This window comes from Streptopelia decaocto (genome assembly GCF_964273445.1).
Source record: "Streptopelia decaocto genome assembly, chromosome: 7".
NCBI lineage: Eukaryota > Metazoa > Chordata > Aves > Columbiformes > Columbidae > Streptopelia > Streptopelia decaocto.
The window spans coordinates 51,395,210-51,417,973 of NC_138661.1; the positions used below are offsets into that span (position 1 = coordinate 51,395,210).

The following is a 22,764-nucleotide window of genomic DNA, read 5'->3' on the forward strand; positions in this document are numbered from 1 at the left end:
GGTATTACCCAACATATTCGTTTCTGTCGCTTTGTGTTTTTCCCTGCCCCATAAAACATGCTCTTAGTCTATTCCAGTCTAACTATACATTCTCTCCACACTTAGCTCTGTGTCACAGCTGGTCTAAGCTGCTGTAATTTCTCTGAAGTTGTTGGCTTTGCCTCTACCATTTATCTCTTGCCTATGCTTTCCAGTTAACATTCCTCAAGGTAATTTCCATTCCATTTGTGTGTTTATTTTGGCACCATTTTTTTGCTTTCTCTCTGCTAGTGCTGTTTGAACAGCTTGGAAGGTAGGATTTTGTTTAGATTCAAGAATCGCCCCAAGGTTTGTTTTAGAGGGAGGGAACCAGTGGGCACACTGCCTTTGAATCACTCTTTGCAACCATCTCACAGGGCAGACATGCCGCTGTCTCCCCCACTCCTTCCCTCCACAGGCTCCAGCAAAACTGTCCCCATTTGTGTTTCCCCCTCTCATGCCTATGTGTTTTGTTCCTAGTGCAGATGCAGATGGTTATTTAGTACTGACAGGCTTTGCAAAGACATCTGTGCATTTCAGGTTGGTTTGAATGCTAGTGAAAGGTTTGTTGTTTCATTTCTGAGTCTTCAAGAAGAGACTGGACAACACCCTCAGACACATGGTGTGAACTGTGGGGCTGTCATATGCAGGGACAGGAGTTGGACTCAATGATCCCTGTGGGACCCTTCCAACTCAGGATTCTATGATTTTATGATTCTAAGCAAGCAGTTCCACTGTAGATGCATTCAGAAGATGAAGTTGCTAACTCTGTTTTCTGCCTCCCCTCCCCCGTTTGGTACCAGTTTCTGCCTCTGCTGTTAATGTAGTAAGCAACCATCTTGCTTGAGGCTGTATTCATACATGTTTGTGTTTAGGTGGTGGAAATGTATAAAAAGAAACTCTGTGAAATGTCAGGAGCTGGAAATATATACAAAAGCACTGTTGGTAAGGTGTTTGGATGAAAACACTGCAGAGGTCTATAGTATGTAGAAACTTTATTCCTTGCATGTGGTAACACAGAGGAAGTCTCTTGGATTGCCTTTAACTGGGATTTCCTAGAATGGACTGACACAAATTCCCTAAGTGCCTACATTGCCCTAAACGTTCCTGCAGTGTCAAAGCATTGTAGGAGCATAGGAACAGGAAAGAGAATTTTCTCTGTAGTGGAAATGCAATAATGTCACAGAAGTCTTCTCTTTTTGTACCAGGCCTCACTAGTTGTTGCAGTTTTAAATAATTACTTTAGCATAATGCAAATTTTGGAGTATTATAGTAACAATCTTGGCTATTCTTACTATAATCTTTTCATCAAGCTATGACAACCAATAATGAAGAATGAAATAGGAGCCTGTCCCCTCTGTGTCTGCATATGATCTTTGATCTGGAAAGAGATTGCACAACAAAACCTTAATTCTCTAATTTCCAGTTCCCAGAAAGATGGAGTTTGGGGAATTTAATTTGCCTCCTATTGTCTCTATGCCTCCTTATCTTCACACGTCTTGTAGGAAGTCGTTAGGTTGCCCAGATTTTCATACTGGCACATTGCCAGTCACATGAATAGCCTTTGTATCTTTGCAGCCAAGAGGGTTCAGAGAAAAGAAGGTAAATATTCCAAGACTGTTTGATGTATGGGCAAGTTGTGCAGCACTGTGGCAGTAGAAACATGTACTGAGCTACTTCCAGTAGCTCATTAAAGCTGTTCCAGTGAGACAAGAGGTCTTCTAATATCCTGCTGACATTAGAAATGTGCTTCAGTGCTTCACATAGAGAGTTCCAAAATATACTCAGAACAATGACTTTAGTAATAATGCTTTTATGTAGCAGCTGTAAAAGGTAGTTCTCAAAGCATTCAATATAGAAAGCAAATATAGAAAGCAAAAAAAAAAAAAATCCATTCTGCAGACAGGGGAGCTGAATTATGAAGTAGAAGTGAATTACAAAGATGATGCAGCAAGCCACACAAGCATGAATAAAGCTTAGGTCTCAAGTCCTGTATCTAGGGACAGTACCATATTGCTGTGCTAAAGGTGAGGGTATGAAACCAGAAGGTTATTAGGTATTGATATGTTTTACTCTATCTTGGATATATATATTCTTAGCCACTGTTGCAAACAGCTCAGCCAGTTGTACAGCCTTTTCTGATACATTCAGTTTGGTATTGGGATGGGTAAGTACCTCTCAGCATTGCTCTTGCAGCTGTTGTGTACCCAGACTCTGTTCCAGATTCCGGGATGCAGGCACATGACTCCGCAGAGATCAACAGACCATGTACGTCAGCTTAAAAAAAATCTCTGTATTTGGCCCATCCTCTTGAGTAGCTGAGCAGCGCTGCTGCTTGTTCTCTCAGCCAAAAGTATCTGTGGAGGGTATGAAGAATGGCAGTCTTAAAGTTCTTCAGCAAGTTTGGACAATGTGGTGTTAAACTGAGTGTATCAAATAGTAGGAAGAACACAGTCCTTACAGGGCAGAGTGCAGAGACATTATAAAGTGATCTATTTGTATCAGAGAGCTACACCTGTAACAATGCAGTATTCTGGAAGCTATCAGTCATGGCTGCTCTCCTATTAAAAACATGTGACAGAGATAGATTCTGCAGTAATAATTTCCTCTAATCACTTAAAAAAAATTCTGTCCCATATGTCTTTCCTTTTGTATTTTTTAAAGCATTGTGGTTGAATTTTGTCATCTGAGGGATAATTCCAAGTGAAAAATATTTACTATAGGCCTTTGCAAGGTCAGGTATATAGTACTGTGGGCAGCTACTGTGCAAGTTCCTCTGCATGCCGTTCTGTCAAAAGTGTACTGCCCGCTGGACCTGCCAAATCCCTCCTGGTTATCTGGTATGTGCCTTTCTGCGCTGTAGCAATAATGAGTACTCACACTGAAGTATATAATGCTTCTGTGGGAAAGATGTATATCTGTATGATAGATAGGTCTCTTTGAGTGGGCATTGGACTAGATGACCTTTAAAGGTCCCATCCAACCCAAACCATTCTATGATATGTACAGAGCTTCCAGGCTGCAGTTCAGTGCCTTTTAGATGCATTTGAATGGTTTCCTATGGCAAATTTGAATCCAAGTTTATATTACAAAAGATGGAAAGGAAAACGTTCAGTTTTCAGATGTTTCAGAGTTTCTGCTTTTGTCACCGAGTTGTATTGATGTAGACTATGAATAGTATGTTTGCAGTGCTAGTATGTCCGTGTCAACCTCAACATACCTGCTGGGCCTAGAGGGGTAATGAGCATGTGGTTGGATGGACTGTGCTACAGTCACAGTTTCATTATTTTATGTAAATGTAGCAACACTAAATCTAGACAGAACAGTGAGATATTGCAGCCCACAAAATCCGTAAGTTACAGCTTGTATCCATTTGCTTATTCATCATCATCCTTTTCTGTACTTCTCTGAAGTATAGCTTGATATGTGATTACCTGTTCTGTTTTCTCCTTTAAGCAGTTACAGCCTTATATGAATGTTCATGTTATGACCAAATAACAAGAGAATCAGATGAAATATGTTGTTCATGGCGAAGTAGAATAGAAGGCATTATTTCTTTCAGAAGATTACATGAGACTGTTTAATCAAGGACAGCAGAGCAGAGTTAGCCTGTACAGCTTTTGTCACTGGTAGATCCTTTCATGCAGTGATATTTTTATAATGATGTTGCTTGCAATAAAGTAAGTTTGATAGTGTTGGAATAAGCCTCTCTGCTTGACCAGTCCTCAAAGAATATTGCTTGATTCTTATAGTTGATAGGAAGGACAAAATTAAGTGATCATCAAAATACAAGCTCAGCCTGGCACCACTGTTTTAAATTAAAATACACACAGTTTAATTGGTATCATTTGACCTCTTTCCTTGCTTTTGTGCATAAGATGCTCCATGCTCAGCAAAAGGTGACAGTTTCCAAAAAAGAAACCAATTAGGTTGCTGGTGCCCAGATGCTTAGCCAGGGAGAAGTATGGAGCCCTGGAAGAGCCAAAGCAAGAGGTTTCTCTTAGAATATGTCAGTCTGTCACAACACAAGTACTGGCTGTGGTGACCTGGAGAGGAGCCTAGCTACAGGCTTTTTATGCAGTAGGTCTTTTTAGTCCTATGGAGTCTTGTAGGGAAGTTTATATGAGGAAAATATTTTGTGTTGTACATGGGTGGTGAGAAAACAACTCTGTCTCTTTGAGAAAGTGCAGAATCACGTGTCACGATCACTCCCTAGATTTTGTAACAACAAGAATAATCTTTGTAAGTGTGTGTCTGGTCTAAACAGATCAGGGCTTGATCTATGGATGATGCTTTTTGTATCAAAGAAACACCTGTGGAGTGAGCTCAATGTATTCTGTTCATGCATTAACTTTCTATTTAGTGTAAATTAATGGTTGCCATTAAAATGCTGTTTGGAAGCACATTTCCCCAAAATAATATATGAAAGATGAAGGTTTGCTGCTTCTTCTTCTGGAGGATTTAAAATTCTACTTTCTTTCCCTCACTTCCCCTTCAGATCTTTCCTGAAAATTACACCTTTATTAAAAAAGGACAAGAAAGACTTGAAACAAAACAAAAGCCACCCCCCTTCTCACTAACTTCAGCAAAATATTGAAAAGATGTGCTGTGTTTCTGTATATGTCAGTAAGCACTTGCAGAAGAACTGCTATACATCATGTCATGGTAGGGGAAAAAGGAGTTTATAAAATTCCCTTCAGGAAGCAGGAATAGGTTGGCACTAGAAAACTCTTCCGGTAAATTTATGAGAGAATGGGGCAGGGTGGGAGAGAGGCAAGTGGCTTGGAATGAGAAATGCAAAACAGATTTAAAAACAAAATTGAAAAAGAAGGAATAAAAACAAGGCAAAGTCCATTGGGGGATTTTGTGCTGCATTTTCTGTGTGTGCTGGAGTATTAAACATCTTCAGGCCACGCTAATGATGTTGATAACAAGCCTGATCTTTTGATGTTTCTGAAAACATCAAAGTAAAGGTCCTAGAAGGCCCCAGTTCATCAAAATCCAAATCCCAGACAAAAAAGAACTTGTTTTTGTTTGGTTTAATAGACACGGATATTTTGTTACACTTAATTTTATGTTTCCAGGGGCTTTGGGAAAAGGAAGGAGGAAATGGAAGAAAAATAAGCAAGAGTTTTGAAGTATGCGTGAATGGAGCTGAAATGCAATTCAGAATAACAGTTTAGAGAACAGTTAAAACCCTTTAAACTACTTTTTGCTTCTTCTTATTTGTGTGGGGAGGAGGCAGAAACCATCTTCTGTGACTTTTTGTTTTGGTGAGGAGAGTTTTGTTGATTAGGTACATCAATAGGTCCATGCAGCCTGTAAGAAAGGAATTACTGTGGCAGTTGCTTTGTGACGTCTGCCACCCTTTTCCATTACTAACCAAGCAAGACCTTTTCACTTCAGTGTTCATGCTCTGACTCCTACAGTCCTTCCGCAGGAGCACTTCCAAAGCACAGGCAGGTGTCCAGTAACTCAGGTTACTGACACTGTAACCTGCTCCTGTGTCAGGGCTGCAAAGAAGTTGGGTAGATTACCAAAAATGTATAAAGGTACTGGAATGAGGTAGAATGGATTTTGTAGTTGAGAAATCTCTTAGTATTTCGTTTAGTTTTGGTAGCCAGTACTTCTAATGATAGGAAACACTGGCAAGATATCAGTAGTGCTTGTATGTCACACACCTTTAGAATACCAGGAAATTATATTAAACTGGAAATTAGAAGGCCCCTGCTTGAAGTGGAACTGCTGGCATGTATAAGCATAAAGACGAGCTTTTCAGATAACTTTAAATAGAATAGAATCACCCTTGGGTGCGTGAGGGCAGGAGCAGAGAAATGGTTTCGACTCTTTTGTCAGGACGTCAAACCCAGGTCATGTCCCTTTTGAAATTGATGGTTCTTGTGTAACATCCCTCAACTCTGAGTCAGATGCACATCTGTTTGATCACAAGTACTTACTGGGCTGTAGTTTGCTGTCAATAGGTGCAAAACAAAAATTAAAATATTTATGTAACTAGAGTTTGCTGTGTACCAAAAAGCTGCTGAATAACCTCTTCAAATGTCATTGCTGCTGTGCTCTCTACAAATGGTGTATGGTTTCCTGAATTTGGAAGTTGTGGTGAAAATCAGGTATTGATTCAGGGAAACTAGAGATTAAATACGTTTAGATTAATTCATCTAGTCAAAGTCCTCCTTACAGAAGGTGGTGTACTGCAGTATATTTTGGGGCTGCTGAAGCAACTCAGGGTGAAGTGCTGACATTCTGTCCGACGCTGTCCTGGTTTGGAGGCCTTCCCGTTGAGTTCAGTCTTTTTATGATGGCTGCATTGCCATGAGAACCCACAAGCTCATGTTAAAGGCCGTATGGTGGAGGAACAAATGATAACCACTGTTGGCACTATGGTGCAACTGGCAGTTCAGTCAAATGTTTCTAGATGCTTTCCTGCTTGTATTTTGAAGCTGAGGGGCACTTTTTACTTTTAGTCATATAATAATATATGGTATTTTTTATCATTGTTTAATTCCTCAGATTTAGATGAAATTGTGATTGGACTGCCCAGCTGCAACAGCCTTTTCTGCAAAGTGATTCCTTCTAGTGCTTTGGAATCTTTACATAGTAGACTGGCCATACAGGGTGCAAGTCACTGAAGGGACATCAAGGACAATGTTTGTTGCACCCTTTCATGAATCATGAGGGCAGTGAGTTCAGGGGTGCACTCTTGAACAGTGCAATATACATCTATATAAACCTTGTGTGGACAGGATGAGACCCAGTTTTGTCTTACTTTTGACCATGACAGGAGGGAACTATGGTTCTGATTCATACTCAGTCTTGAGTGATTTTTCTGTGTCTGTGAAGTTCACAGCAGTACAAAACCCCAGAATCTAGTTGTTAATCTTTAGGGTAGGAACTGGCAGCAGATGGAAGCCTAGGAATGCTGTATATGGAATTTTACAGAATAGAAATTTTCCATTCACTGAAATTTTACCATTGACTCTTCTTTCTGCCCTTTTTATTGCAAACTTTCTACCCTTTTATATTTATGATTGGCAGCAGTAAGTACTACTACATGGGGATGTAAATAATTGCATTACAAAACTCTTTTGTTTTTAAGCATGAAAGACGGAGGCTAGTCTTCTCAATCATAGTGAATAACTTTCTTTTTTCCCCCATACTAACAGCTGCTACATTGTTTCAGGTTTGATCTTCACTTTGCTGTTGCCACAGCTTATTCTATTCTATTCTATTCTATTCTATTCTATTCTATTCTATTCTATTCTATTCTATTCTATTCTATTCTATTCTATTCTATTCTATTCTATTCTATTCTATTCTATTCTATTCTATTCTATTCTATTCTATTCTATTCTATTCTATTCTATTCTATTCTATTCTATTCTATTCCTGTTAAACTGTACCTTACAACCAAATTTCTTCAGTCCTATCCTCTAGCCTCTTTCCTTCTCCCCCTGCCCAGTCTTTTCAAAATGCATCAATTCACTGATTTTTTTCATACACCTCTCTGACTTTGTTCTACCCATATCAACCGCAGACCTCCAATATTCTTTCTTCTACAAGTACTCTGTGCTTCATACATTTACTTTTAAAGCTGTATGGGGCTTCCCTGTGATTCCAGCTCTTTTGGTTTTTGTGTTCTCCTGCTCTGCTAGTCCTCAGTCCTTATATTTCTTCTTCCTGCCTTTGAGACTTGCACACACTGAAATATGCAGTAAGTTCAGGCAGGCCTAACTAAGCTGGCTTTAATCCATCTAGTTTGACTATTGGAAGCAGTGAAGTTGCACTGAGCACAATTTTTCTTCTGTAGTTGTGTTCACCTATCTGATAGCATGGTGGACTGGGCTGAGTCTGCTCATCGTGCCCAGTGTGCTTTGAGTAGCTTGCTGCTTCTCACAGAAGAAGGAACTGCACTTCTTTTCTCCATTGGATACTGCCTAAAACTCCAGACTGTGGAAAACCTCCTGTTGTGGCTCTCCAGGCTGAGGCTGATAATTTGATGTTGAGTTCTTAATTTTCTTTACTGTAAAAGAGATTGTAGACTTTGTTTTCCTGTGAATGTGCTTGTGTATGTTTAGGTGAGAACAGTGATAATAAAAAGGTCTCATGATGGAACTAAAATCATTGCTGGCTGATGACTGTCTAATGTCTTGCATTTGCTTTCCTTCTGGAGAAAACCAAGAGAAATGCATTCACAGGCTTGTTGCCTGGGATTGTATGGGTGAGATGGCTGCTTCATTGTTGGAATCTCTCTCTGCTCATGTGCACTAGTATTTTTTTTGATATTTTGTTTAAATGCCATCCCATCAGCAGTGTTAAAGGAGGCTGAACAACCACTCAGTGCAGAAGATCCATGGTCATGGTTGGATACATAGATGATTGTGAGCATGACATTCAGAGATGAGTTTCAGAAAGAAGAAAAAGAGGGTTTTAAAAATAAATAAATAAGAGATGCCATCCAGCAGTCCCAGACACATACCTAGACAAGACACTTAAAATCACTGAGCTGTTAACAGTAAGTTTGCCTCACTTCATCAAATGCATCAAGCACAGTGCTGCTGAGAGATAAAAGATCAAAACTTCCATTGGTCACCCTCTTTTGGATTTCTTTTGCCTTTCTGGGTGTTTTGTTGCTTTGCTTTCTTGGGTTGGGATGTTGTGGGGGAGAAGTGGTGTTTCTGCTGAACTCAGTTTTAACTCAAGTGATTGACAAACTGTTCCAGGTGAGAATAGTTTAGCTGAGTTGAGAAGCTGGCAGGCAGTGGTTTGCATTCCAGAAACCTTAGCACCATGGAAGTTATCCTAGTGGGCATAACCCAGTGGCTCAAACAGCTATTCTACACCTGTTGAAATAGTGTTTTTTCCACAGGAATTTTACAGCATCTGATAAGGGCTTGTAGTTTGTTTTAACACACCGAGTCCAAAATTCAAGGTTCTACTGCACCCACAGTAAATTATATATAGTACAGTAAATAGTTTTAAAATGAAGAAGCAATAAAGGTGCTGTCAAAACAGGAGAGACAATCAGGAACAGACCGACCTCTCTGGACTCCCTCTTGTAATAATTTCTCTTGAGAGATTATTCCAGGTAACTTTTCACTCTTATGTTTGTCTTACATGTCCATGGCACCTGCCTGTTTTTGCAAAATTCAACATTACAGTTCTTGTGATTTCTGTGCATTTACTGGGTTGGGTACTGATGGAACTGTTTTCTTGGCAAGTTCGTATTATGGGAGAGAAACCAATGTTTGCTGCTGCTAACTGTTATTAACATTCTGTCACTTAAAAAGAAGGTGGCATTTTATGTAGTTGAAAGATCCCAGGCTTCAGTAAAAAGCATTTAGTTTCCCCTATCATCTTTATGTAAAACTTTTTGAAACAGTTCTTCATATGTAGGTTTGATTGAGTTTATCAGATTTTTGAACAAAGAAAGCACACAAGGAGAATGCCCCTGAAACTGGTAACTCTCTACTAGATCTTGTGATTTGCCTACCACCAATTTTAGCTTGCAAGTTTTGCCTTTCTTAAGGTGATGAGGAGATCCTGACAAAGGGAACTTCTTTATAATGCCCAGTGTTTCTCATTGGAGAACATAATTAGACAAATCCGGGTAGCTAAATGCTGAGGAATACCTTCTCAGCTGCAAGCGTAACTCTGACTATCTGTCTGCATTGTTAAAATCTTAGCTCTGTTTTCTTCTGCCCCAGCCTTGTTAATCTCAGAAACTGTTTCCTCACTGGTATCTCTAAACACCTCTGTCATTCCCACTTTGGCCCATGTGTGCTAAAATAGTCTTCCTTGCTTGTAACTCTGATCATGTCAGTCTCTTTCATTCTTTCAGTTACTCTGCTTTTTTTACCATATCAAATTTAAGCTTCTGGTTTCCACCTCCAGAGCCCATTAGCTTTCCCCCTTCCATGTCTTTTATTTATTTTTATTTTTGCTGTCACTGTGTTTATCTGTGTCTTTGCTGCCTGTGGCACGATGTCCTTTATGCACAATTGCCCACCTGACATCATCTGCCCTCCTTTTAGACATCCTTAAGACTGACTCCTGTTCAGTGCCTGGAAGCAATCAGCTTGCTAATGATGGCTAGGTTTAGCAGCAGACTAGGGATTGCTAATGGTATTTATTTATTTATGCTCCTTGTGGAAGATAAAACATCCAGTTGATTGTGATTAGCTGATCTAGATAACCTTATCCTTATTTTCATCTTCCCTCCCAGTCCCTGTTGAAGTCTTTTACTTAATTAGTTTTGTGTTTCAGTTCCAAACTTTTAAGTGGCCTGTCCTTTTCAGCCTTTATACTGCAACTTGCATAGTGAGGTCCTCATCCCAATTAGGAGCTTGAACTTAATGACATAAATGATAGCTGTTGCTACTACTGTACAGTTTTAGCCTGGGATTTTCAAACATGCTCAGGAATCTAGGTGTGTGTGTGGTTTTCTAGAATCCTGAATAAACTGTAGCCATATTATTAAATTTAATGGGATTTTTCTTTGAAATGTTTCCATGTTGTCAAGGGTGTGAAAAGTGTCATTTGGGGTGCTTGGTGGACAATAAAGTCAGTCCCTGCAGTGGAGATGAGGCTGTAGGACAGCACTAGCAGTGCAGGCTGTGCCCTGAGAAATAACATGGTGCAGCACAGAAAAACAAGTCTAGATTCCCTCAGATGTGTGCGCTACAGTTGTTGTTCATCAGGTAGTTTGGATTTGGTTAGTTACAATTTTTCTATTCTATTGAAATCAGTGCAATTTCAAATGTCTTCAACTTTAGTGGTTGTGAAAGAGGGCCTGAAAAAGTGCAAATTAAGATCAAGGGTATTGTATTTGATCACTGCTCGGAACTTCCAACCCATACCATTTCACTGCTTTCCATCATAGACCTTGCACAGGTCAGCTATTGGAGGTTTCACAGGAGGTGTGAGAGGGACCTTGAGAGATACATGTTGCATCTGTTACCCACGCCGTCTCTGACAGACTTTACCTAGCTTCTGAAAGAACTCCCAAACATGGAGATTATGTGACTTTTCCAGTGTTTAACTGATCTCACCATTAGAAAAGTTTTTTTGGACTGCAACTTTCCTGCTACAATTTGAAACCTTTTAAACATCTTTTGTGATTCTTATATATTCCTTCAAATTCACTCTAGATGACCCATAGCCTTATTGAAGTATGATACATGATGCTGCAGTACAAAATATATAGGCAAGACTGTTGCTTAAAGAGCGTGGCTTACAGATGGTACTTCCATTCATGCCGTCTATTGTGGTCTAGCGGCTGGTGACTCTGCTGTGCTGTACATAGCTGAGTCCTGGGCTGCCACGTATGTTTCTGGAATTGAATTTAAGCCTTTCTGAAAGAGAGTGAAACTTGCCCCATGTTGTCAAGTAGTTTTATAATATGGCTAAAAAGGCTACTTGCCAGTCTGGACCCTCTAAAGGTATATATGCCATGAAAGGGATGTGAGCTTGTTTTCCACATTGGCCTTGCCAAAATCCCATTGGAATTCAGCAGACAACTCCCAGCTGTGAGTCATAGATGCTATATGAGCAAAACTGGTGTCATAAACGAGCACCAGTCCAGCCCTCGGCTGAAATAGTTTCTGAAGGTTGAAGTAGTTAGGCCTTTTTGTTTTTCCCTCTGTCTGTATCTGTTTTAAACTCCACTGGTAATCAGGCTCAGGTTGCCTACTCTTCTGTAGGCTCATTGTGGAAAGTGGGTTGAGAGGCAACGGATACTTTACATTAATCACCTGCTGCTGTATCATTTTGCTTACGGATAGGTGTGCATGAGCTGTAGTTAATGGCAGAAGCAAAAAAACTTTTTCCCAGTATGGATTTTATTATGGACCCTCTCTTTATCCTTCAGTTGTCTGTAGTGTTTGTAGCGGTATCAGTGGCAGAGCAGAACAGATTGCCAGAGACCCACGGCTACTGAGTTTATCAGTTCCAGCCAGGGGAGAAAATAGAGTGAGAAGCAGTCAAAGACGTAGCCTTAAGGCATGAAATACACCTTCTTGAAACATTTAAAAAAAACCCAAACAAACTGAAAAGCACTGAATGAGACTTCATGTTATCTTTATCAAGTCATCAAAAATGCCTTATGCTGAATTTTTCTGCAGGAGCCTAATGGACTAGTTCATTCCTTAAGAGTGTAGCTTCTGGAATGAAATAGAACAAGCTTTACATTTTTCATGAGTGCTGGAAGATTTAAAATGTAGGTACATAAATTGCTTAAGCACATCTCTCAATATTTTGATTTGTTTATAAAGCCCTGTATGTATAGGACAGGACAGAAAGAAGAAGAAGTTGTTTAAGACTTGTACACTTACTGTTTTTTAATCTTCAAATGTTAATCATATTTAATTTTGTACTTATTTCAGTTGACCCTCTCTGGTTTTACTATGCTTGAGTTATGTATTCCAAGTTAAAATATCCCTCTTGTTTTCTAAAGACTTTCAGTAAATTTTCAGCTTTTCTGTGTACTTATTTGTACCAGGAATGGAAACATCTAAATGCTTGTGTTTTCTTACTGAAGCCCTTCTGTGCTTTACTCTGTCATTTATGAAGTAAATTATACAAAATTCAACACCTTTGTTTTTTTAAAGGAAGATGATTTGTGCTATGTAGCAAAAGGATCTTTGTGATGGCAAGACTTAAGGTGTGGTATCTTCTCAGCAAGCTTAGATGTTGTCTTTATTATTTCTTTAGTTTTGTATAATTTCTGCATTTATTGCACAATGGTCATGGACAACTGACGTGTCACAGAAATACCTCAAAAGCTGAATTGTCAAGAGAAAATCCTGAGGTGAGGTCACTAAATTCCTCAAGACCCCGTCACAGGCAAGCTATTTGTTGCCCATGAGTGCAAATATCCATGAACTTGTGCAGTATGTGAAGACAGGCATTCTCACCTGAAGTGCTCACGGTTGAACTCTGGCAAATAACGCAACAATGAGAAGAGTAGTGCTTGTCCTGGGTGGCAATACGACTGTGGAGAAGATCTGCATAGAATGTATTCTTCATGAATAATCAGGCCCTCAGATTGACAAGAATCAACAAAATATTAAAAAAAAAAAAAAAAAAGTAAAAAATAATGAGAAAATGCCTTTTTCTCCAAGGGAAGCCAAGTAAGAGAGATGTACATGTCCCGGAACAAAGTCCCTATGCTGTTTAAATATAGTTGGTTGTATTCGGACGGGGCATCTCATCCTGCATTACTGACCTTCCTGCAATGTCATTTGCATACATGGTCCAGGGGAGCACCGACCTTACAGACTGGAGTTAGTGTTGCAGGATCAGGGCCTTTGTACTGCGAGAAAAACAGAGTGCAGGGAGGGGAGATGGTAGACCAGGGCAGGTGTTGACAATTAATTCACAAATTAGAAGGGGAAACTCACAAGGTCATCGTGTCCCCCACTGTGTTGTTCATATGCTTATAGAAAACCTTCCCCATTTCCCCCTGCTGATGCAAGGCGAAGGGAGGTGCAGAGCTGACAGGATGAATGATGAAGGCTTCCCCCAACCCGTTGCCTCACTGTGATGGAGTGACATATTTAACCTCCCCTGATGCTGCTGCTGCAGGTGAAATGAATTATGCGACCCTCTGAATCCCTTCTCGGTGCTAGGCCGTCTCAGGGGCTGGTTGCAGCTGCTATAATTTTGGAGTTCTTTCCCTGCTTTAATGCCAAATACAAATCATGCACATTTCTCTGCCTGAAGACCCCAGGCTGCTTTGAATATGGAACTAATCTCCCTAGGGAATGTGAAGGGGGAGGGGAGAACATGGATAGAATACAGGAAACCTGCACAGAATTGCTAAGCAGGCTCTGCCCTGTGTCTTCCTAGGCTGCAGATGACTTCTTGCTCTGTTGTGAACCTTGCAAAACCAAACACCTTCTTTGTCAGACCTGCAGAAAGTGCTTTAAGTATCTGCTGCAAAGGGTGGGTGGAGAATGGATAGCCCCATTTCTAAGGTTGCTGGAGGAACCTAATTAAGCTAGTGATTTTCTTGTTTGGCACATGGTCACTGGTAGCCTTGAAGGTAAGGAAATATGTTGGTCTCAACTGCTTTTCATCTCTCTGAAGTAATGAATTTTGCTTCTCAGATGGCCATTGCCTATTTTTACTCTGGTGGGTCAGAACTGTGAGACTTTCTTGGCTTGATTCCCTCCCCTTTCTGTATCACTATTGTTTGCTCATGTCTCTTGTTGCCTTTTCCAAAGAACTGTGAGCTCTCCTCTTGCCTTCATGTATGGCTAGATAGAAAGATTCCTCTTTTTAAAAACAGCAAAACCCCACTAAAAACACAAAAAAACTTCACTACACTGAAGAAGCAAGGACTCTAGCACTGCAGAACGGGGTAGCATTTTATGTCCTGAAGCACTGAGAACAAATACCTCAAAATACAAGTTCCCCGATGTTGGATGGTTAAAGAACCCATAGGTGGGAATGCAGAGAAGGCGCTAATAGCACACCCAGCATTTAATTATTAATACAGCCTATAAATTGCAATGGTCTATTTATACTCATTATATTCCTCCTTTTGCTTCTCTTCCTGTTGGGATCAAGCACTTGAGATGCTCGAGATCTTTCCTGTACAGTGCCGTGGGCTGTGGGCTCAGTTTCCTCTGCTACACATACTCCATGGGCTGGAATTTAGTAGAAATTCTAGAATAAAAACAAACAAAAATAGTAGTGAGATGGAGAGCAGGGAAGTGCTCACAGCTGCTTCTGTGCACAAGCAACAATTTATGTGTGTGTGTAAGACCTCTTGTCAGTATTTTCTGCTATTGCTTAGGAGCCTGAGATTTGCTAGCTCTGGACCACTGCGAAAAGTGGTCACTAGGCTATCATTTCAGTTTATTCGTGAGCTGTGTGTTGCATGACGTGCTTCCTGTAGTTTTTTTCTTGGTTAGTTATGAGAATTACATGAGATCCTATAGTGATTGCTCAATCACTTTCACTCTGTTCTGTTCTGATAATATGCAGTGCAAAATCTATATTCTGAATAAATTCAAGCATCATTTTTATTGGAAATAAATTCAATATTTTATTATTATAGACAGTTCAGGAAAAGAGAAATATATAAATGCTGTAGTTGATTTATTTTTAAGAACCTGTGTAGACTAGACATTTATTAATTTTTTTTCAGGCTATTTGTATACATTTTAATAAGGTTGCCAATTGTCACATTGCCTGAACACTACCTCAAGCCCTAACTTAGGCTGATTTTTACTGTTTTCAGTAGCGGAAATTGACTTCATTGGAGAAACTGTCAGAAATAAACAAATAACAACCGCAGAAGCCTTAAGAAAAGGAAATAATATAGCAATTTGTTTCCTGAAGTTTTGCTGATGAGCACAATTCCTTTTTTCTGAAATGTAGACTTGCTCTTTGCTCAACAACATCAAGAAATGTCATCAGAGATCATGTGACACTTCTGAAGCGTGTTAACCTTGTTTATTTGCATTATTCAGAGGGGTGGGTTTTTTTGTTCTGGTTAGTCTTTCTACAAACTATTTTATCCAATTTAATGTCCGATGAATTTCCACTTAATACATTTTTAAAACTTTTAAAAGCATATTTTAGTTGGGTTTTTTGTTTTAGTTTGTGATGGAAGTTTATTTTAGCGTCATATCTTTGTTACGCGCATACATTGTTGTTACTTCACTCAACTGCTTGGCATAGAAGAAGAGTTGTAAGCGTCATGAAATGTTTACTTGATTTTCATGGAAAATAGAAGGGAGGAAACACTACATCCTCTTGCAAGGAGAACTGTAGATTGTCTTCCCTTATTTTTCTGATGTGTCATCTTATTTCATAACATTCTTTGTGGGCTGCATGTTGAATCTTGCTGCTCATGCTGAAGGACAGTTGGAGAGAAGACACAAAGGTGTCTGTTCTAGTTTCTCTTCCCAGAGAAGCCAGGTCCTCTTTTTTTCTGTTAAATGGGAAAAAAGTACTTCATAGGATTGCTTCTAAACATTATTTTATTGTGTTTCATATTCCATGCCTTTCATCGCAAGAGGCATTGTGCAAGTGTAGAGTACTCAATGGGTGAGAATAAATAGGTGCTATTTTCAGTTTTATGAGTCCTTGTCTCTCTCCTATGAACTGTATAGGGAGGGCATTTTTCTCCTGTCAGGTTTAGGGAATTTAGACAAGTCAGCATTTCCTTATCTTTCTAGGTGACTGCTGAAATTATTAGATTAAGACTTTAAGGCATATTTACTCATACAGTCTAGCTCCTTTGTGTTAGCTGAGTGAAATGGGTCTGAGTATATCATCTCTGCTTCTCTTTAATGTTTGCTCCTAGCTTTCATTGATCATAGAGTTTTGAGACTACTGTTAAGAGCAGCCCTTATTCCAAGACTGGTGGGACCGTGAGCAAGCAAAAGTGAGAGGGACAGCAGCAATTTTGAAGGCATTGATACAGAAACTTCTCAAGGAGGTACTGTCAGTATCAAGCACTGGAGCCTGAATTTTAGTTTCCACATACATTGGCACTTGCAGACCGCTGTTCTGTCTCATAACTGCTACATTCATTGCTTTGTGTGCAAAGCGGACTGACAAACCTGGGCTGAGGCTTTCCTTGGAAGGTGGTGCCGTTTAGCAGAAGACAGTAAAAGAAGATGAATGACTTAACACAAAGTGTTTGGGATCAGTGGCTCCTCGTCAGTCACCAGATGTCTATCTCTGTACTAATAACAGCAGAGCTGGTACCTGGCAGGCGGTGCTGCTGAGCTCTGACTCCCCGTGCTCTGTGCTGGCAGCAGGTGGACGGGTGGAGCTGGGCAGTTGCTGTGGTGTCAGAGCTGGGCAGCGGTGACTTCTTCCCTGTTACTGAAGCCTTGTGTGCTGCTGCAGTCTGGCATGTTTTGTGATGCCAGCGCTGCTAACGTGGGACACTCCTTAACTGCTGGATGCGCCAGCACCAGGGTTGGGAGATACCAGATCTGAGTCTGTGATGAACACTTTTTCATATTTCTTTGCTGTGCTCTTCCTTCATGGCTTTTCTAAAGCCTCATCGCAGATCGGGAACTCTTCATTCACTCTGTCTCCTAGTGTGCTGCACATCCTGAAAAGTACATGTTGGAAGACCACTGCAAAGGTTCACCTGACAAGTAATTATAGGAACAGTAGTGAATCAGAATGTAGTATAGCAGTATCCTTTTCCCATCTACAAATAGCAAGTGGAATTAATGCCTGGTTTTGTTTATTCATCTTTACATTTCCTTTAGATCTATTTCCTCCTCACTTTTAATGCTACATTTGAAGTTGCACTGTGAACCGGGCCCTATACAGCTTTTTATATTATTTTCGTTACCAGTTTTTAATTATCTTCCTGTTTTTTCTTCTCTCACAGTGTTAGAAAAGAGAGAATGTTTGAGTATATAGCACTTTCACTGTGCAGAGTGAAGGAGATTTTTATGGCATTATGTATCATAAATGATGGACCAGAAGCAACTTTCAGCATTCTGGGCCACAGGTCAAATAAATTATCCAAATCCTTTTGAATATGTATGGATGGCCTCTAGCTTCCTATGAAAAACTCCTCTTGTGTAGTGTTAACACTTCTGTATCATTAAGTGTTGATTTCATGTCTGTGCTGCCACACTGAGCATTGTGGCTTTTTCTCGCAACCAGATGTATTTGTCACTTTTCAGCAGTTACCAGTGTGTTCCAGGATTTATCCCTGTACTAAGTCTGTGGAAACTCTCCTGTTTGTGTCTCTGGACACTGTAGGATCAGATCCTTACTGACACATGCTTCATGTAACTTTCTTGACATATGTGGTTTTGAACAGACTGTAAATCAAAGGAACTTCGTGTATGTTCAGTAACATTTTCAAGTTTTAAGCTGTGCAAAAAGAGATGTGCACTTCTGAAAGATTAACAATGCATTCCCAGTGTTGCAGGTTGGGGCTGGAGAACTGCTGACTTTCTGTTGTATCACCTATTCATATGTCAGTTTTGATTCAAGTCAAACAACTATGGGGTGCCATGGCATCTCAGTACTTTGTATTGTTAAAGAACAAGGTAATAGGATATACCAGGTTAATAAGGTAAATAGGGGAGAGAAACATCAGAGGGAGAAACTTCTGTTAAAGAGCAGCTAATGTCCCTGTTTCCTTTAGAGTTGCTCTCTGTACAAGAATGGTGCAGCAGGATTCTATGATATATGAAAAGCTTGTACTGGGGTCAAGAGTTGTGATCATCTGTATCACCTGGTCATAGCCTAACTGGTAGAATGAACTATGGCCACGACTACTTTATTCACACCTCTGTTGCCCCTTGAGTCTAGCATCATGATTAAATCTGCCAAACATTGCCTTTGCAATATTAGTCAAGATGTCAACTACTGCAGCCGCTACCAGGCAGTGTGTCTGGATTTTGTGCCTATTCAAATATCTTACCAAGTTTACTTATTAAACTATAAGGGAAACAAGCTGATTTTCTGTCCATGTGGTGTTGAGGTTGGAGACAGAGGTTGTGTTGCACCGGTGTGTAGAAGCCTCGGGGCTTCTTACAAAAATTAAAGAAAAAAACCCACAAAAACAAACTAACTTTAGAATGAGAGTTCATTTGAAAGATAATAAGTATAAAATAGCTGCATCAGGAACCTCACCAACTATGAAAAGCAGGAGGTGTGTTTTCTGCGTTAATTTTATACTCTCCCATTCCACACACACTTCAATGAGCACAGTTTGGTTTCATTTTCTTTTAATGGAAAACAAAGAAGTAATGGTCTGTACCTTTCCAGGAACAGACTTCCTTGGGTTTAATGCAGTAGAGAATTACAGGTTTATAAAGCAATGCCGGTAAGTCTGAGAAAAGAAAGTCTTTGAAAGAGGAAATAATGTATGTGACTATAAGAACAACTTATTGCAGACAACAATTATTTTTACTTCATAAGTTGAGCATGGCCATTACAGCGAAGGTTGCTCATACCAGTGTGCCTTACAGTGGGGTATAAAGGTAGGAATTTGTAATGTTCAGACGTAAGTTCTTTGTGATACTTTTTGTATCTTCATTTAAGGTGGGAAGTTCACTCATATTTGTGATTGCCATGTGATGAATTACATTCCTTAAGATTTGGCAAGCAACAGGATAAGACATCCATTTCCATCATTAATTTCCTGTTTGATTTTTTTCCCCACTGTTTGAAGGATATAATGGTTGTATTCTGCTGAAAACCATATAAAATCTGCCATTCAAGACTTAATTTTTTCAGTTACTAGAAATCCCTTTGCTAATATTTGTGTTACACAAATGATAACAAAACTTAAACAACCAAACAGCCCCCACAGTCACACAGTTGATGAGTTATTTGGGTCCAGGAGATAAAATTGATTGCATGAAGTGGATATTGATATTCCAAGCAGGTTATTTGGACGCCTTATTATTCAAGGGTCAGCTGTTGATAGTAGCATTTAGTATAATCTTGCGCTCTATTTATCCACATAGGAGGCTTAATTCATCTGTGGAGTAGAGGCACTGAAATAGTGGAATAACAGCAACATACAGTTTGCTACAGTCCACCTAGTTCATTACAATCAAGGAGGACAAGGGGTAATGGGTTCAAACTAGAACACAAGAGGTTCCACTTAAATTTGAGAAGAAACTTCTCAGTAAGGGTGACAGACACTGGAACAGGCTGCCCAGGGAGGTTGTGAAGTCTCCTACTCTGGAGACATTCAAGACCCACCTGGACGCCTTCCTGTGTAACCTCATCTAGGTGTTCCTGCTCTGGCAGGGGGATTAGACTAGATGATCTTTTGAGGTCCCTTCTAATCCCTAACATTCTGTGATTCTGTGAATAAGTCATGTCCTTCTCATTCTTTTACAAGTACTTTACTTGTGATTCCAGCAGAGCATCTTAGAGACTAATGTTTTTTTCAGGTTGCCTGAATGGATAAATGAAGGGTGGAGGCTCAGGATCAAGGCCTGAGCTAATGTATCCTGCTTCTTGATGTCCCGTGTTGCATGAAATGTTTCAGGTTTTGACCTTATTTCTTCCAGCACAGAATGGTCCTCCTTTCCTATTACTTATATGCAGAAGAATGATTAGCAATAGTTTTAATAGTTCTCAAAGCACCATGTCTTAAAACAAGCTCAGCTGGATTTTTTCACATCTCCTCTTGCTTGCATCTCCAGGAAACTGTTAGTGGTGGCTTGAGTTTTCATCTTTTATCTTGGTCAGTTAGTGTGAACTTATGAAGTTCAAAAATAAAGTTCCAGTTTTGACTTTCCACTCCCTAGTTTTGGGAGCCGGATTTTACAATAATGACTCAAGAGGAGTGATAGACTAGGAATTTTCTTTCTCTGTAGCTTTCAGGTCCATTTCTTTTCCAGAGGAAAACACAAGAAAAAAAGAATGAGTTTTCCAAAATCAAGCAAATACATCTAAAAATAAACACTCTTGCAGCCTCAGCTCATGTTGCCTATGGAAAAGAGATTTGTTTGTCAAGCAATTTAATAAAATAGTCATGAAGTAATAGTGAATCCCAGCTCCTGTGTGTTTCCTAGTGGCCCAGTGACTTGGATTTTAGGATGTGTTAATGATCTTGGCATCAAACTATTGCATTTGCAAATGCATTTATAACCAGCAGCCTTTATTATGTAGGTTTCTCTTCACACTGGTTTGAAGCGTGGGCCAGCACTGTGCCCTCGCCAGTGCTGAGTATTGCCTTCTCTCTGTGTGCAAAGCTGACAGGATCAGAAATTCTCTTACCCTTTTCAGTTGGGTTTTCTTGGTGTCTATCTCTCTTCAAATCTTTATGCTGATACTAATTATGAATGCTCTTGATTTTTCCTGACAAAGTCATGTTTTTCTGCCCAGTGTAGGGCTTTGTCCTTCACCTCAAAGAAGGCAGACCCAGCCTGTTTTAAGTAGCTGAACAGCTAGGTGGATAATATGCAAAGATGACTTACAGCAGAAATCCAGAAAATGCATGTCTAGGGAGAATCTCAGTAACTGGAGGGAATTAAACCTGCATTCTAGTTATAACAGAAATTAGTCTAGAATTTTTGTAGTGCAGCCATTGAGGAGCGAGGAGAGTGTCTCCAACTTTACTGTTTTTACAGGACCCCATAGTCATTACAGAATCGTAGCTTAAAACAAAGCATTGGAAGGAATCTTCTAGGAACTGAAGTTGTTCCTCAGCTTTTTCAGACAACAATTCCAAGCTCTCTGAGTCCTCTGAACTGTTGGCACAATAGCAAGTGTTCTTGATACAGTCTTATGTGACTATGAAATCAACACCTTTTGTTAAGCCTTTGTGCAGTGCAATGTGAAGCAGTTTGAAGTTCCTCAGAGTCAGGAGAAAATATGTTTGTGAGTTAAATGGAGCGGTGCTGGTAGCTGCTGCTGTGGACAGGAGTCATTGCTTTGCTTAAGTGGCACAGTCTCTTGGCTCCTGTGCAATTACCTGCTCTTCTCCCACCACCTAAGAAGAGGCTGACCCACTGTAGTCCGTTTGACTTCTCTGTGCTCCCCATGGTGCACAAGCACAATAATGTTTCAATTGGATTTTTTGTAAATAATCAACAGCGTTTATACAGCAAAAGGCCTGTAGCGATGGGAGTTCCTGAGGGTCCAATTGCAATGCAAGTCAGGATTCATGGCTTCAGGAGGGCAGATCAGAGGGATGTGTGTGTTAATATTGAATTGCAGGAAGGTTCTGACACTGCACTCTCTCTTCCTTCACTTGCAAAACTGTACAGATGTTGTAAAGAAGTATGTTTTGGGTTTTTTTCAAGTGAGAAAAGTCTTCCTAATGCTCTCTGAAGTGTCATCTTCGACTACAGAGGCCTATAGCAATCACCACTTCCCTATTATGTTGTTTCTTACTTCCATTAAGTTCTCTTTGCTGCTTTCCAGCCTCAGCTGTTAGTCTTACTGGAAAAAAAAAAAAGCCTTACATTGGAGAAAGCAAAAATTCTTTATTAGTGTATGTAGCATGTCTAATAGTGCTAATGACTGTGTCTATATCCTGCTGAGTTTTACCATTTTAATGTTGGCATGCTAACAGATCTGGGATCCAAAATGTTGTTGAAGTGCTACGTCCAGCCTGTAAGTAAACAGTAAATCTCTGTTTCCTGCACTCACAAACATGCCATATGAGTTCTTAATCCTGTAATTTTTAAATATAATCTGAAGGTTGCATTAAATACTCATAGTATTGACGTTTGTCTTTTGAAATTTAATATATAGGGACAAAACTCTTTCATGTGGATAAATAATGGTTTTGGTCTTTTTTCAAATCTTCGAATAACAAAGAAATTACTTTTCATGTATGTCATTTCTACCTGACACAATCCTCTGTCTCTCCTCAGCCAGCAGCAACTTTATAATTTCATTATAATGTTGCTGTAGCAATGCTATATTTAAGGTTGAGATGGCATTTTCACTGGCAACCTTATATTCTCTGTCATTTACAACTTTCCCAGAACAATACCTTTCAAGCAGAATTATCCATATTTGCTCTCTGCCAAGAAGTAGGGGTCTGCATAGGTGGGAAACATGTTTTTCTTAAAAATAGCACTAGTAATTTCTTTGAGTGATGATTTTTTTTTCCCCTCTTTTCTTCCCCTATGAAAAGGTCTGACTAACTCAGGAAATGTCAGAATTGTAATTCTGAAGGAAGACGAACACCTTTCTTTTAGTCTATTTGAAAATCTCTTAGAGCCAGATCTTACCTGGTGCTGCACAACCCTATACATGTAC

The 22,764-nt window shown here is 39.7% G+C and overlaps 1 protein-coding gene across 1 annotated transcript in view; it reads left to right on the plus strand.

The window, feature by feature from the left end:
- BRSK2 (BR serine/threonine kinase 2) overlaps positions 1-22,764 on the plus strand; it is a gene marked incomplete at both ends in the record, with an annotated part of 313,595 nt that overhangs the window by 95,552 nt on the left and 195,279 nt on the right. The gene's annotated exons all lie outside the window — the stretch shown is intronic.